We start from the raw sequence: 13,938 nt of genomic DNA on the forward strand, positions 1-13,938 counted from the left end.
ATTATGTTTCCTTTAAACCCTTAAATATAATCACCAATCATTCTATTTACAAGCTTTATCCATATTTATACGAAGGATATGTGGGAGACATTAACATGTTTTTGTTAGAGGAATTTAAGAACGAAAAAGACACTCCTTGTGAGCATAGAACTTCAAATCCAAAATGGGGAGGTTCATTAACAAAAATAGGGTATGTCATAATCATAAAATGAATATAAATCCAATGAAATACATATATCTCAAGAAGCAAAGACAACAAGACCAGTTGGTATTCCTAAATCTGGTTATCCTATGCAGGGGCTAGAAGAGGGTGAGTTTAGACCGGATAATATAAATTGCCTAATGAAAATTACACATGTAGTTTTTGGGGTGGCTCTTGAGGTAGAAGTACAAGAAAAGATCTTTCCAAAAGAACCTATATGTTGGTTAAAGGAAAAAATAAAAAAAGATGCACTACTAATCCTATCAAAGGCCCCTATTCTAGCATCAAATGATGCAAACGTTAATAAGACAAAGACCTTGGGAGTAACCAACGCAAACAGATAAAATTGTAAAGAAAAGAATCGGGATCTAGACTTGAACAAAGAGGTTGAAGATAATATGGGTGAAAATTTGTTGAATCAACAATACGGTTATAGTAATCTTTAGAAAATTTACCAAGAGCAAGCTAAAACACTACAAAGGATGAAAGCATACATGGTAACTATTAGCAAAATGGTGCTTGATTTCCAAGTAATCAACAATGAAGTTAGAGATATGTTGATCCACTAGCATAAACCGAAATTGGAAAAAAAAAGAAATATTAAAAAACCAAGAAAGCACTAAGGAGCATTCTGGCATTGGGAATGATATAGAACATATGTAATTTAAAATTCAACTCATTCATTTAGAGATAAAGACAATACTTAAGAAAAATTTAATGAATGAACAGGTGATAAAGCACTCGATAAGAGAGGATCTAAAGGATCTGATTAATTGGGAGGAATTTGGGATACAAGGTTAAGAGGAAACTATCCCATTTCAAGAAAGACCAAGCTGAAATTATTGATGGGAGGAGATCCCAGAATATAAAGAGAGCATGGATGGTCTAGATGAGGAAAAACACAAACATAAACAACAAAGTTATTCACGACTTAACAAAAGACAAGGAAGATAGAGAGGATGATAGCTGCAAATATAGAAGGTATAGAGCAACCTATATGTGCCAAACAAAGCAAGAAAAGTGGAAGGAGATCACTAGCTAACTTAGAGCAGCTACATCTATAGTAGAGAACCAAATTAAAATTAATGACTTATCGTATGTAGGAAAGGGGAAGTTCCTTCGACCCAATGAGCAATGAGGCTCACTAGGAATGTTAGGGGCTTGAACGCGCCTAATAAAATGTGCTTATTTAAGTGCAATCTTTCTCTTTTTGAATCTAATATTGTGTTAATGCAAGAAACTAAGCTAGGTAATATAAAAGGAGATAAATTTAGAAAAAGGTTAGGCATTTGAAAATTAGAATTAGCAGAATCAATAGGAGCTTCTAGAGGGATGGCAATCCTCTGGGATCCTTGAAAGTTTACATTTAATCTTCTATTGTCTAAATCAAATTGGATGGGTGGTCACATTAGTAGTTTTAAAAGTGATATTAGCTTTAATTTGATTAATGTATATAGTCTCATCCCAACTCCTAAGAAACACGTAGTCTGGGATGAAATTAGTAACTTCATAGCAACGTATTCAAGGACTAGTATTTTTCTAGGTGGGGATTTTAACGCTTTTCTAAATTTGGATGAAAAGCGAGGTACCCAAACCATAACACAAGTAATGGTGAATTTTTAGAAGTTGATTCACCTCTAATAATCTTCTTGATATCCCTACCTCAAAATGGGGTATTTACATGGAATAGTAGAAAAGTGGGCTTTGTAACACAGCGGAAAGACTATATAGGTTTTTTTTTAAGAAACCCCTTTAAATGTGAAAAAAATGTGGTTCTTGGAGGATGATTTCCTCAAAAAAAAATGATCAAAGGTGGCATGAAAGGAGAGTTAAAGGGTAGAAAATGTTCTATTTTATTACCAAACCCAAAATGTTAAAAGAAAACAATCTGAGTTGGAATAATGAATAGTTTGAAAATATTTTCAAACTTAAATTGGATAATGAAGAGGAGATCAAAAACCTCAATGATAGAGTTATCAAAGAAGGAATGTATAGATAAATATATGAGAGAAGAAGATATTAGCAAAAGAAGTTGATATTCTAGCCAAGGAAGAAATCTTTTGGAGATAAAATTCTCGTAAGAATTGGATAGTAGAAGGTGATAGACACAAAATTCTTCTATAACAACACACTTAATAATAGAAACATTAATAGGATATTGAAAATAAAGAACAACGAATGGTTGTAAATGATAACCAAGTAAAAATAGTTTGAAATCTTTGTCAACACAAAAAAATTTGCTTAATACCATACCCAAGATAATCACAACAGAAGACCTCCAAAGACATGATTTATGAAAAGCAATTGAGGCAGCTAGAAATTCTAGGACATTGTTAGCTAAAATCAATAATACATTTTTAGCATTCATACCAAAGAAATCAGAATATGAGACCCATGGGGACTTTAGACCAATAGCCTTATATAAAACTATCTATGAAATCATTTTGAAAGCATTGGCTAATAGATTAAAATGTATTTTACCCAAATTGATTTCAGAAGAACAAACAAGTTTTGTCCCTAACAAATCCATCTTTGAGAGCTTATTCACTAGATCCATGTATGTGAATGAAATTAGATATTTAAAAAACTTATGATATAGTACATTGGAGATTCCTTTGTAAATATTAGAGGCCTTTGGTTTTTCTAAGGTATTCAAGTAACATAAGTGGTTAATTGAAGTTATTCAAGTAACGGAGCACTGTTAGAATCTGAAAAGATTAATAACCCAGAAAACTAGTGCAAAGAGTAAATATCTAAACTATGAATGCAAATGATACAAAATCAAAATAGCATCATAGAGTTAGTCTCCAAGAGAGTAATGCAAATGCTTGAAGCAAAATAGCATTAAGAGGATGCAAAAATAAGAGATACAAATACAAGTCAGGTAGCATGCTTATATAGGCAAGGAAGAGGGAGGAGGTGGCAACACCAACCAATGAGGAGCAACCATCTATCGGACTAAAGATAGCAAAGTATCTTCCCAAGATAGCTAATGGATGCTCACATGTAGGAAGGTGACACCTCACAACCATTCACCTAATAAGACATGCTTTATTAACCTAAGCAAGATTATTAAAAGTGTAAGAAAAACCTAGCAAAATATGAAAAATAAAAAACTACACTAACAAGCACGACAACAAGATATTGCATCTAACTCATTTTTTTTCTTAGTACAAACAATCTACAACTTCATGGGATACAGTAGAGTAACCTTTCCTTATAAATATATTATATATTTTAGATAAAGGTCTTTGAGGTGATAAATCATGAGACTTTAGTAATTCTAAGGGATTCAAATGTAAATTGGACTACAAACTAAAAAACTTATTTTGGCAAGGTACATATGAAAAGAAGCAAGCCATGATCAGTTGGAAAAGATTTGCAAACCTAAGACTTATGGAGGACTAGGCATTAAAGATTGGAGTTGGCAAAACAAAGCCTTAGTAGCTAAACTGATTTGGAGAATGTACCAAGAACATGATAGTAAATGGGCAAAAATCTTACATCTTGAATATTTAGACAACACGAACCCCATCTCTCTATTTAGAACCAAAAAATATTAAAAACTCCCTAGTCAACTTATGGCTAATTGTAAACCTTTAATTGCTAATAATTTAACATGGGATATTGGATTAGGACATGATGCTCAATTCTAAAGACTCTCGAGGTGGTCTTCCACCCCTTAACAAACTTAATATGCCAAAAAGTATTAACAACTCCCTAATCAATTTCTAGATATAGCAAGTTAGGAATTATAAGCACAGTCAATGACGAATGGCCATGGAAATCCATAGATGATGCACCTTTATGACAACAAGAGAAGACAATATTTAACCATAGGGAAAGGAACGATAGGCTCATGTTGGGAGCTTCTTAAGATGGTAAATATCATGTTAAAAAAGCGTATGAAATCTTGATTAATTTTCAACTCTTTGCTAGGTTTCACTAGGATTCAGCATGCATCTTAAGGTTGGCGTCTTTCCATGGGAAGTATTACCAAAAAGCAATTGGTTTACTAAAATTGGTTTTGAAGGCCCTACTAAGTGTTCTTATGTGATGTACACTCACCTTCGAAATACTATTAAGGAGGAAGGTACATTTTCTTCCTAAGATGTGTTTTGGAAACCCCTCTAGTAGGATGGGCAAAGCTCAATTTTGATGGTGACCAATAAAGGGATGGATGGCAAAAAAATATATCAATTATAAAGAAATAGACACCAATACTTAAAATAACTAATCCTTATGATAGCTTTACTAGTTTAAAGGATATATATGTCCACTAAAGATTAAATTTTCAAATCCTTTCCTCGAATCCAAGATAACTAATTTTTTCATCATATTACATCATGGTAGTTGAGCAGTAGTTTTGAATATGAATGGTAGTATAATTTTTACTTATTCATAGTCTTTTAATGTAAATTTCCATCAAAATGAAGTAAAATGTAAGCTAAATGTATAAGCCTCAAAGAATGAGGGTATATACTTATTGGATGGCTTAAATATCCCACAATAGGCTTGATTTCTAGGCTAAAGGTGTTAAATAATCAAAGTTGACTAATTTTACACCATTACAAATACTCAAACCATTATGTTTGTGTGGTAAATTAATGCAACAAGATTTTAGTGCAATTAACTCTAAAGGAATGCCCAAGTGAACAGAGGTTTTTTAGATTGTAACAACCATTCGAATGAAACCGAACAAAAACAAAGTACTTTTAGGGGAAGATAAATGAAGTTGTAGTATATATTAGGATTGTACAAACTTAAGCTGCCTATTTGTAGGTTAATTATATGATTACCTTTGCTATGACAATAGTTTATTTTAGGGGCTTGTAGACTCTTCTATAACCAATACACATTTATTTTAAGGGCTCATAGACTCTTCTATAACCAATACACATTTAAGATAGTATTTATATAAGCTTTTATCATAGGACAATTTATAGTATTTAGTTGATATTGATAGTAATACTTTGGATATTTAGAATACATTTTAGCTAATAGGTATATAGGAGGAAGACTTAATAGTATTTGTACTTTTGTTTGTTCACATTTTTTTTGTGGAAAGACTAAAGCACAAATTGCTATTTCCATTACTAATTTAAGATATCTATCAAGGAATAATAAAAACAAGTATTGCTACATTTGTTTTGAGAGAAGTAAGTAGTGCAATAAGCCTGTGTAGACAAAATTCATATACCCATGTATAAAAGGATTATTTCACAAGAAAGTTGTTTAAAATTTAGGAGAATGTTCAAAATTGAAGGGAAGGTGGTATTGTTTGTACTTTTGCTTGTTCACATTTTTTTGTGGAAATATTAAAGCACAAATTGCTATTAAGAGAAAAGAGTAGTGCAATAAGCCTTTGTTGACAAAATTCACATTATTTCAAAATAAAACAAGTATAACACTATGACAAATAAATTTCCTACTATACACAAGGAACTCGTGGAGAATGTTCAAAGTTGAAGGGAAGGTGGTATTGATGGAAAAAGGTAAGTAGAAATAAGAGGAATTATACTATTAATTAGCAATACCATGGTATTTGACAAATTTATTCTTATACTAATAAAAAAATAAAGATAAAATTTATGTTCTCTATTGAAATCTTTTATTCACAACCAATTGTTTTTAAATAAAAATAACTTCTCACAATTAAAAAATTATTATTACAAAAGATTTGATAAAAAAATTCTGCCCTAATATTAAAAAACCCACCTTCTCTAAAATAATTAAAGTTTTATATAATTAATGTGTTTTCATATGTTTATTATTTATATGCTGCAATATTTATTTATTTTATTTACTCTCACTCCTCATTAGTATTTACTTATATAAATAATTTAAAATATATATGATAAGTGAAATAATGATTTTATTGTTTCTTATTTTTATATAAAATTTTCAAAATATATTTGCTAATTTAAACATTTATTAATATAGCTTTAAAGACTAAAATTTAAAATAATAAAATATATATAATTGACAATCTCTATTTCTTGAGTTTAGAGAATATTGCATTTAGAGAATATAATGCAATGGATATTAAAATATAGTTTACAAAACATAATATATCACAAAGCTATGATCAGCCTATAAGACCTCAATTTATAATAGAAGGCCTTTATTTATTTATATTTAGAGAATATAATAGAATGAAAATTAAAATATAATTTATAAAATGTAATATCTCACAAACCTACAATCTCCCTACGTGACACACACACACACACACATAATCCTATAATTTTCATCATCGTGAATCTAAGAGGTGTGAGAAAATGATTACTTCCATTTAATCTATGTCATTTTCACAATTTTAATTATAATTATATTTAGTCTATTTCTATTTTGTTTTTCTGACATGTAAATGAACATCAAATTTTTTTTTGAAAATAAAAAATATTTGCATTGAAGATTGCTGCCACTATAAAAAGCCTCTGGACTTAATAATAATTAAATTGGTTAATCACTAGCTAAAATAAGGAAGTTACAACTAAAACAACAATAACGTTAGACTTGGCTTTAACAATAGAACAAAACAAGACAACTTGAATTAGAAACATACTAGATAGATAAAGTTTCAAAAATAGAAACAATGCACCCCTGTTTTCCAAAAAAGGATCGTCGACTCCAGTGCACCCCTGTTTTCAAAATAAGTATCAATGACCCCGGTTTATCACTGAACCTTTTCAGTAGTCTAATTGCACTGAACCAAACTAGTGTTCTGCTTATAAAGACCCTTTAACACCATATAACCATGATAGAGGAGCTGGGAGAACTTCAGGTTAAATCTATCATAGTTTTCTTAAAACCTCGTCATCAAAATAAGATCATCAAATTTGTTGAATGTATTTTACAGTCATTTTATGTTTGAAGGGGTGAAAGACCCTTTTAAAGGTACACAGCATTTACTATCTTATGTACAATCTTACTTAATAATCAATCACAATGAAAAAGACAGGATAGCATGTCTTCGAAATTTCAAGATATTGGTGTTTTCGTCAAACTTTCTAAATATTAGAATTTTACCTACTACATTGTTCACCTGCTTTTTATAGTCTACTGGACTACTGGACATGTCCAGGTTCTTCAGCTACTAAATTGTTCACATGTATTCCCCAATTTTCAGAAATTTCGGTATCAAAACGGATCTACTTGATTTCTTGTCTACATCAGCATATCACTCAACTTGAAAACTAGCATTCCCTTCACAGATTTGTTGAACTAATGATCTGATTTATTCAGGTTGACATACATCAGACAAGTGTCTCTTGTGCCAAAAATCAGAATGACCTAACAAGGGATAACACACAGCAAGTTTCCTACACTAAACTAAACAAAAAATAGGCATAATCAAATAAAAAGGTGATTTATGGAAACAAAACTAACACAGAAGTTGCTTCGTTGATAACATATCATGAGAAAAGTACACAGATCAACTTTTCAAACAAACCCTTAAAACCTATAAAAATACAAAATTTACACATGGAAATTTTAGATAGTGTTCTTATTTTACATCATGATTTTGGATCAGCTTTCCCATCATACTATGCGATCCATCATCACTAGCTAATATCAGATTATCTATTCATGTGTTCGTTTTCCTCCTTAGTGATGATGCAAGATGATGCAAGAAACTACCATCTACAGAAAGCAATTTTAACGGAGTGAAGAAAATTAATACATAAAATAAATTATGGTAAAGTCATTTCATCCGTACCGAAGCCACCAAGGTTCAACTCCCTGGCACAGGTGCAGGATTGTACTTCTTCACTGAGCCGATGGCTGTTGAGGTTGCGCTGCTGAAGATGTGCCTTCGCTTAACAGTTACTCATAGCTTCTCCCAATCTCACCCAAACAATTCAAATTTCAGTTTAACAAAGAAAATCAACTTCTGCATATAGCATATTATGCAAACTTCGAGGGTTTGCAGGAATTGAAATCTGAGTGAGATATTTATCTTCCTGTCTGACGATTACTATCATACTCATTTGACTCGTACTTTAAAATGCATAATAGATTTGAACCCGAATCTATCACAGAAAAACAGTTCTAAAAATATCCCCAAATCCTTGTTCTGGAAATAAACGAACGATTCAAATATTAAATAATAACAAAACTAGGGTATTTCTACAGAAAGAAGACAAGGTACCGCATCCATATTGTGAACTTCATTAACATTTACAAAACTGGTTAAAGTGCTAAAATCAATGGGAGACAATTCACGAAATGCAAACCAAGGGATCGGATAGAGCTAACATAAAATGTCATAATTTCAGCATTTAAAGCAACAGAAAATCCTTCCTACTCATTTCACTGCCTATGAAACACAACGTGTGCCCTAATCTGGTAGTTAGGTTGACATCGTCTCTCAGACATCTTGTGGCTTTTAGATTAAGTTTTTCAATTCTTGTTGTCGTTCTGCTCCATCTATTGGTATCTACCGATTCCACCAGTACTACTTCCATCTAAAGTAACCTTCCAATTTCTATTTCAGTTTATAGCTTGGTTTCTTAAAATTTTCAATATAATAGATGACAAATTCACAAAGTCTATTTATAGTCGTCTACAATTATGTCCTCCAATATGCACCAGTATTTGGAATACAGAACAGATTGGCTTCCGAGTATAGGAACCGGTGGATAGCAACTCATGAAACAGAACAGCCACGGCAAACCCATTGCCAAGATCAAAGCAAATCAAGGAAGGAACAATGCTAGATGGCAAACATGAATAGAAAAACCCTCCTCAATGTAATGCCTAGAAATCTGAAAGAGAGCTACAAACAGAAAGAGAGTGATCAGATAGAGCTAATACAAATGCCATCATTCCGGCACTCAAACCAATAGGGAATCTTTTCTCCTCATTTCACTCTATTAAAACACAATTTATAAACCAGTGAAACAAAAAAAAAAAAATACAAAGAAGAGGGCATCAGTTCTCCAAGGTGTTTTACATCACAGATTTTCAGGCGCAAATTACCCATTTGTAAGATTTTCATCACCTGCCCTCAAAATCGGATAAACGAAACAACATTACTCAATAATCAACAAAAATACTCAATAAATTTGATCTATAGAAGGTACAAACCAATCCAACCTGCACACTAATAAGATAGAGGAAGATTTTTGTGACCGCGTCGAAGCAGAAAATAAAACAACAATTGCTATGCGTTGCAATCGATATGAGGATATATGTAGTTTTAGGGTTAGGGTTCTAAATCTGTTAGAAAGAGAAGGATTAGCATTGGGGTTAAAAGGAGGTCTGGAATGGGCTAGGGTTTTCAGGCATAATGATCGTTGATGAGGATCGCTTTATTTTGCCTTGCTTATTTTGTTTCACGGCCTTTGTTTTATCAATTCAAATAGGTTATTTGTGCGCTTTTAAAAATTTATTCTTAAAAAATTGTCGTTTTCGTTTTCTTTTGGAAGTTTTTTTTTGGCTCTCATTGACTCTTTGGCATCTTGATGATGGATCATATAGTATGATCTGAAACATTGATGAAAAAACACTTACACAATCTTTCCCAGAAATTAATACAATATTCATGGATAGTGGAAATCTAATTGCTTTGATTTTTATTTTTTTTCCCCAATCTTTCACATTTTCAAAAAAATCTTACTCACCACTGAATCCACCCAGAGGAAAATCACAGCGCAGGGTCCTTCGGTAGCCTGGGACCAAGCCTTGCAGGCTTGTTTGGCTGTCACGCCTAAAAGTCTCACTCTAGAAAAATATGTGTTTTGTGAGCAGAAGCTCACTCTAGAGGACCTCAAGGAAGCTGTATTCTCCATGACGTACGATAAGGCCCCTGGGTGTGATGGCTTCTCTTGTGAACTTTATAAAGCATTTTGGGATGAGATTGGTCCAGACCTGCATAAGGTTTACATTGAGGCCTACAATTTCCATTCTCCAGGCAATATTATTAACAAGGGGAATATCAAGTTCATACCTAAGGTGAGCGACCCTGAAGACATCTGCAATTGGAGGCCTATTATGTTGTTGAACGTCTCCTATAAGATCATTGCCAAGGCTCTCTCTTAAAATCCATCATCTTCTTCCTTGGATCATTCACCCTGAACAAACGAGTTTTATCAAATCTTGTTATATCTTAGGCAATATAATTGTTGTGTGGGAATGAATGGAATGGGTTCGACATTCAAAGCAACAGGCCATCTTTCTCAAAATTGATTTTTCCAAAGCTTATGATAGGATTGAGTGGCCTTTCATTCTTGCAATGCTTCAAGCTCTTGGGTTTAGCCCTACTTTTTTACAGTCAATCCAAATGCTTTTTGGAGATGCCTTTGCTTGCATCTCCATTAATGATCGTCAGTCTCAAGTGTTTGGGCTTTATCGATCAATTCGCCAAGGATGCTCGCTAGCACCCTCTTTATATGTGTTGGCAACATAAGGTTTTGGGTATTTACTTGCAAATGCCATCTTCCAAAGAAGGGTTTGCGTTATTTCCCTCCTGGATTCCCCTGATCAACTTGTGAATGGTCATTTCGTGGACGACTCCTTCCTCACTCTCATAGAGGATGAAGAGAATATTGCCTCCGCTTTGCAATGTCTTGACACATTTTGTCTTGCTTCAAGGTCTACCATTCAGTGGCACAAAACCCTTTGCTACAAGCAGCCTTACCTTCCATGTCTTGCTTGGCTTGAGCAATATTAATGGAAATGGGTTCAACATGGGGAAGTCTTTTGTTTTTTGGGTATCCCCTTCACCTTCTGAGCCTCAACTGTTGAGCTCTGAAATGTGATTCTTGCTAGAATAGAGAAGAAGCTGGAGTATTGGATCACCAAACCTCTCTCCCTAGCGGGAAAATTCCAGATTTGCTCCAAAGTGTTGGTTGCCACCCATGTTTATTATTCTTCCTGTTGGGCTCCTTCAAAAGCCTCTTACCTGAAACTTGAGTGCCTTTTACATGACTTCCTCTGGGCGTCAAACGCTTCTCACCAGGGCTTTCATAGAGTTGCTTGGGATTTTTGTTGTCTTCCCAAGGAGTCTGGTGGCCTAGGCTTGTTGTCCACCCAAAAGCAAGGTACTGCTTCATGTGCCAAATGAGTAATTCGAGCTCTTTCCAGCAATGAAGCTTGGAAGATTCTGTTAAGACATTGCATTTCCTCAGGCATTCTGTCTCACCTGCCAGCCTAGAAAGGGACTGGGTTTTAGACCCTTCTTATTACCACTGAACCTATCCAGATTCAAGGTACCTTTGTTGCCAAGAGTATTTGGAGAGCCTGGGAAGCAGTTAAGCCTTGGCTTCGTTGGGTTGGCAATGGGTTCAAAGATGGGCTCTCCATGAACCAACATAATCTTTGGTGGTCACCTTTATTTGCTATCCAAGGTGTTCCCCTAGCTAAGGTGCATGGGGCTAGTGCTCTGCATTTTTTTAAACGTGGCATAAGGACACCTAAAGATCTTTTTTCCAAAGTTACTATGAGCTTACGGTCGTGGGAGGACATGAGAGTGCAATTCAGGCTCACTTGTCCAGATCGACAGACTTTTGATCTTCTAGTTTCTGCAGTGCCTTCACATTTGTTACATAAAGTGGGTATTCAATCCTCTCGCCCTTGGTGGAAAGATTGGAAGTTGTATCTAGACACCCCAGTAACCAACTATAAGCCTAGGTTGGGCTACCGATGGTTGGTTCCTCACCTGCCCATGGTTGATGTTCTCAACCAACGATGACATTTGCAATCTTTGCATCACACTTGGAGTCATAGGTTCTCCACTGTGTGTCACGCCATTACTGAACCCAAAATTGTGCATTTCATTTGGTGTATTCTTTTCTAGGGCTTGCCTTTGGGCCCTCAACTGTGGCACCTGGGAGTTCGTGACCCCCATTGCCCTTTCTGTGGTCAACCAAAGTCTTTTTTGCACATTTTTTGGTTCTGTAAATGAGCTCAGTGTTACTGGCAATGGATCCATGATCTCTTTTGCCCCTTTTGCCTAGAACCTTTTTCTTGGCATATGGTTCTTCCGAGTGATAATACTTAGATACCTGTCAAATATGCCTAGATATGACATGCTTTCAAATTGGAGATCTTATTTACCATTTGGAAAGATCGCAATGCAGACATTTATGCTAACAACACACTTGACATTAATGTGGCTATGTATGCTAAAGCATGTATTTATAACAATGTCATGTTGCAGTTTCAAGTACAAATAGATAAAGTGGCTTTGGAGGTGGCTCACATACAGGAGCTTTTGGCTCATTGGGGAAATGCCCCTTGTACGGTTGCTTGTGTTCCGTCGGATTTGGCCTTCGGTGACTGTACTCCTCGCAGTCGTCGTTGAGGACATAGCAATTCTACTCACTGCTCGCACATGCCTCGCTCTCAGCCACATCGCTCTCCCAACAGTGGTGCTTTTGGTCGGTGCCACTCTTCTGGAGGTTCTGGTGGTCAGCACCGCTCTGCATCGCCTCCTTGGAGGTCTAATTTGGGGTGGTCCCCAATGGCTCTTCTTGTTGCTCCTGCTACCGGTTGGCCCTCTACTCACTCAGACCCCAAGTGGGTGTTTCCTCAACTGGACTTAGCCATTTCTCCTCCCAGCCCTGAGGGAGAGAAATATGAAGATAATGTTGTTGTTGATGATGACGGATGGGCTCCCCTTGAGCCATCTACTTTCCCCACCCTCGGGTGGGGCTTTGATGATAAGGATCCTCCTTCCTCGGCTAGCGTTGCACTGGCGGTAGAATTTCTTTATTTTTTGATGTTTTCTAAAAGTTTTTTTTGATGAATAGTTGATTTCCGATTTGTGGCTGTATGAACTCGCGAGGTGATCCTGTTTCCCCCGACCCCTTTTATTGTGAATATGTAACTTTATTGTATTTTTTAATATAAGGAAGGGACTATTCATCAAAAAAAAAAACTTACTTCTTTTTGGGAATCTACTTTTACCAATTTTAATACTTTTTAATGTTTATTTATTTATTATTAGTTCCTATGCATGGCAGGAATACTTATGCATTTTTTAAGATACTTATACATTATTAAATTGTCCAATAGGATTTCAGTATTTCTTTAGTTTTATAGTATATTACAAAGTCTATTATTTTTAACATATTTTTCAAATAATAAAAATACTATCTATCTAAGATTTCATTGGTTCCAAACAATAAAGACAAGAAGAAAAATATTTTTTGTAATCACAAATTAGAAAAAAATTAAAAAGATCAAAGTTTGAGCAACTAAATTTGCATAGATATCGTTTAATGAAAGCATGTTAGTTGTCCATCTGAATTAAATGAGCATTCATCTTCATGTTAGCTTGTTAAATGACACTTGCATTGGGAGGACAAGGATTATTGGTATAGGTTACGGGAAACCAGAAGACCCTAGTCATTGCTTCATTTTTCACTTCTCCTACTTCCCACATACCCAATTTTATTCTCTCTCAGCATTTTGGTGCGTTCAGGTGAAGTGGGTAAATTAATTGTCCTAGGCATTATATCAACAAAAGCTTCTTCATCCAGGTAAAATTATTGAAGAAAAAGCTATTGTTACCCACTTTCTTCAGTTTTGTTTATACATTAATACTACTGTAAGGTATATTATCAAGGTCATGTTTCTTTTTGTTTTGAGTTTCTACTGTATTTTATCTGCCCAATTGGTTTTATGTTGAAGGGATTTATTAGATAATTTGTCATGACTCATCATACGACTTCTTTGTTTGTGCCCACAAGGCGATTAAGTGGCAACCTTGTTATTTTGACTAGGTC

At 34.5% G+C, this 13,938-nt stretch overlaps 1 long non-coding RNA gene and 2 other non-coding genes across 3 annotated transcripts; all 3 read right to left on the minus strand.

Moving 5' to 3' along the window:
* Nucleotides 1-7,623: 7,623 nt before the first annotated feature.
* On the minus strand, nucleotides 7,624-9,542 carry LOC149536698 (uncharacterized). Its single transcript, XR_016357035.1, has 2 exons — nucleotides 9,305-9,542; nucleotides 7,624-9,209 (listed from the first exon to the last, which is right to left on the minus strand). It is a non-coding gene; the product is annotated as an uncharacterized LOC149536698 (long non-coding RNA).
* LOC149536699 (small nucleolar RNA Z102/R77) lies at nucleotides 9,000-9,079 on the minus strand. The gene has a single exon (XR_016358239.1). It is a non-coding gene; the product is annotated as a small nucleolar RNA Z102/R77 (small nucleolar RNA).
* Nucleotides 9,132-9,218, minus strand: LOC149536700 (small nucleolar RNA Z101). The gene has a single exon (XR_016358236.1). It is a non-coding gene; the product is annotated as a small nucleolar RNA Z101 (small nucleolar RNA).
* Nucleotides 9,543-13,938: the final 4,396 nt, after the last annotated feature.

This window comes from Cupressus sempervirens, chromosome 10 (genome assembly GCF_028749045.1).
Source record: "Cupressus sempervirens isolate cs-2001-9-10 chromosome 10, ASM2874904v1, whole genome shotgun sequence".
NCBI lineage: Eukaryota > Viridiplantae > Streptophyta > Pinopsida > Cupressales > Cupressaceae > Cupressus > Cupressus sempervirens.